The sequence below is a fragment of the Octodon degus genome, unplaced genomic scaffold, assembly GCF_000260255.1.
Source record: "Octodon degus isolate 3935 unplaced genomic scaffold, OctDeg1.0 scaffold00032, whole genome shotgun sequence".
Lineage (NCBI taxonomy): Eukaryota > Metazoa > Chordata > Mammalia > Rodentia > Octodontidae > Octodon > Octodon degus.
The window spans coordinates 9,500,002-9,503,704 of record NW_004524608.1 but is presented as its reverse complement, the minus strand read 5'-3'; positions in this window follow the sequence as shown (position 1 = coordinate 9,503,704).

Below are 3,703 nucleotides of genomic sequence, written 5' to 3'. Positions count from 1 at the left end.
AATTCTGGATATTTTAGCTCTTTTAGATATGTCAATGCCATTCTGTAAAAGAGTACTTACATTTTATAGACATAGCCTGAAGTGCTCATGGATGAAATGACATGATGCTGGGGATTTGATTGAACCTAAAAGGGTGATGATAGTTGGTTAGTGAGTAGTGGCATTTGAGAAAATACTGATCATGTGTTCATAATCATTAAATATGGTTGATGAACACATGGAAGCTAATTAAATGATCCTCTTCACTTTTCTAATATATGTGTATAAGATGAATAAGACGCCTTCAAACACAATAAGATATACAGACACAGATAGATAGATAAAGAAACAGATAGACATAGCTGACTGAGTTATCTATGACAGAATGAAAGAAAATGCTTAAATATAGAGGAACTATAAACACCAAAGATCTATTAGAATGATAGCAACAAATTCATCATGCACTGTGATAAGGGCCACATGTGCCTTGGAACAAAGTAACAGTATTGTTAAAAGATACAATAGCAGAAAAAAAGTTAATACACTGAGACAGATGCTTAAAAGAGATCATTCATGTGGGCATTTACTGTGCAGTGAACAGCTTTTTTCCTAATGAGGGACATTCCCTACTGTTAAACCTAAGCACTCCTGAAAGACCCATCCCAAGTTTGATGGGTGTGGGTGTGGGTGTGGGTGTGTGCACGCATGCACGCATGCACACATGTGTAATTGGTTATTTGTTATTTTGTGAATTGCTTCAATCTGAGGTGGATTTAAAATGTTTCTAAGTGGAGAAATCTGTGCAATTGAAAACCACAGCTCAAAATGTCTGGATAATAAAATCTGGATAATTAAATAAACAAAATATTGGTATGGTTGATGTCTGATAGAGGTCCTTTCTTATTCAGTTAACTATTTCTTAGCATGTAACTTTGGGTCCCTTGTTGTTGTTGCTAAACTTTTGAGGATATTAAATAATAATAAGAATTTTTTCAAAAGTTTAAGTAGAAAGTCTTCACTTTAGAAGATGACAGGAGAAAAAAGACATCCTCGTAAGCCATCTGCTCCTTATGTTAACTAAGATGCTATAATAGTCAATGACTAATAGCTATAGAGTGATGTATGTTCTTAAATTTTCTATGGCAGAGCAGTCTCCATAATAATATGTGAAATAGTGGAAAATAATGTTTTTTTAAACTGTCTTTAAATACACACACACACACACACACACACACAGAGGCTCACACACCTGGTTAATAAGTGGCTATTTTAAAATTACAACATAAACACCAAATGCTAGGAGTAGTCAGTTGCTCAGGTGTAGCTTGCAGTCCATCTGTACCATATGTTAGAAGAAAGCAGTATACATTAAAAGTCTGACTCAGTCCTAAGAACACCATGGTTACTTTTTCTTGGAACTTTCCAACCATCACAATGCTGTTATCAGGATAGGGATTTGTCCTCCATAGAATAGGTGGTAACAGTGTTCATGAGAAGTCAGTCCAAAAATTCCAATTTTACCTCTGAGAATATTGCAATATTTTGTAACAGAAAACAAGACGTTCATCTGGATTCTCACCAGAGCCAGGATCCAGTGATTTCAAAGAAATCTCTGACTTGAATCTGACTTATATGTAGAGAGACTGCTTAATCCCCCAAATCTTGTGCTACTTTATTAATGCTACCCAGTGGTCAAAATGTTTGAATAATGCACAGTGCTGTTCTACCTAAAAACTAACTTAGTAACTCTAGTTTTTACTTTCTTGTAGTCCTGCATAACAAAACCTTCTATTTCTTGTTTTAAAAAATTATGTTATAAATATGAATGTAAACATAAAATTTAATGGAAGTTTGAGGAAAAAGAGAAAAACAAAATATTTCTTGTTCTGCAAAAAATTAGCTGAATTTAATGTTCATAGTAAGAACATACTTATTATACAACAAAATCCTTAACCATAATGTAGAAGGGATAAATTCTGGGTGTTGTGTTTAAAACTTATGTTGCACTTACATAATTATCTAAAATGCTAAATGTAATACAATTGTGCTCAACCGTATTTTGTAGAATTTAGTCAGTCATTAAACACACTGGTCAGCCTCATTAAAGACATGTCATAAGAAGAGTAAATTGCATCCCACAGTTTCAAGCCCTACAAGCAAGGCTTCCTTTCATTACAACATCTGAGTGCAGTCCGTGCATGATGCTCAGATATAGAGGTGAGATTCTTTCAGATCACAATATTTAAAAATGAAATGTGTTCCGAGCCAGCTAACCCGACACAGAGCTTACATCTGGTGAGCCCTTCAGCTCCTTAGTGTTCAGTTATTTCAACGGAATAAGAGCATGCGCTTCTATGAACTGTAACTGACATTAATTGTACTTGTCTGTATTTCATCTTCTCTGGGATTTCTGAAGGGAAAGAGGCATCAGAATAGAAGAGTTAAGGAAGAAGAAATATTTACTGTATTATTTCATGGTAGCCTGATATACTTTCACAGTGTAATAGAGCGGACAAAACTAGTTCTTGCTCAGAGATCACACGGTAACAAAGCAGAACAAAATATCCAGGAAGCATTAATATTTCAGAAGTTGTTTGTTACTTATAAATTGAACAAAGGAAACCAATCCCAAGTTTCATTTTCTCAAAACTTAGTATAGTGTTAACCATAGTCAGGTAGCCTCCAGTGGAAGACCTGTCTACAGAAACAATAAATAAAAATGCCATACATGAGGCAGAGGAAGATAAGTTCATTTTTCAATTATTCCTAAAAAATGATATTAATGTGGATAAACCCATGCTCTGCTTTTTCGGCTAGCAAAGAATTGATTTCTTCAAATATGCAACAAACCTTCATTTTAAAGAAGGGGAGGTGAATTGTACTTGCTTATATCAGAAAGGTGCTAGAAATGGCCTCAGAATCTAGTCGCATAGACTCCACTAATCATTTAAGTGATGAGGAAACACAGACAGACAGTGACCCTGACTAAGAATCCAGTGATTTCAAAGAAATCTCTGACTTGAATCTGACTTATGTGATATTAAAGCTGAACTACAAAAATATGTGCACCTCTAATGTCCAGTTTGTAACCAAGAAAGATATAAGGTAACTGATATCTTGATATTAAATTTTAGACATCTCTTTAACTAAGATAAAAATTTATTTGTTGTGCTTATAGAATTTCCCACAGCTGACCATCTGTAGAATAGTAGGAAACTTCAAATGTTGGGGGCTTTGCACACTTCCGGACCTAAGACAGCATGAGTGGACAACAAGACAGACTTGTAAACATTGTTCCACTTCCTTTGTGTGAAGGTATGCTGTTTCTACATATATACACAGTCCTAAGCATAGAAATAGAAAACAATGGCTACTTTCCAAGAGATCTGAAATTATACTCAATGAGAACTAAGAAAAATCACAGTAAGGCCTCCTTGATTTTTTTCAGTGTGTGAAGGTTCCCCCATATGTAGCGCATTCACTTTGATTGCTAAGAAATGATGTTACTTTAATTAAAATTTAAAGCAAAAAGTAGAATCTACATCAAAACAGCATGCTTTGTAGACTTGTCGTATGCTACTTACTTTTTCAAAGGGCACTGACCTTACTGGTAACAGGATTAGACAAGAACTTAAGATAAAGTGTTGATATTAAAATAAGAGGTACCTTTTCAGCTCTTGTTCTTACTGGGCTTTATGCAAAGCCGGAGGGATGGATATATATA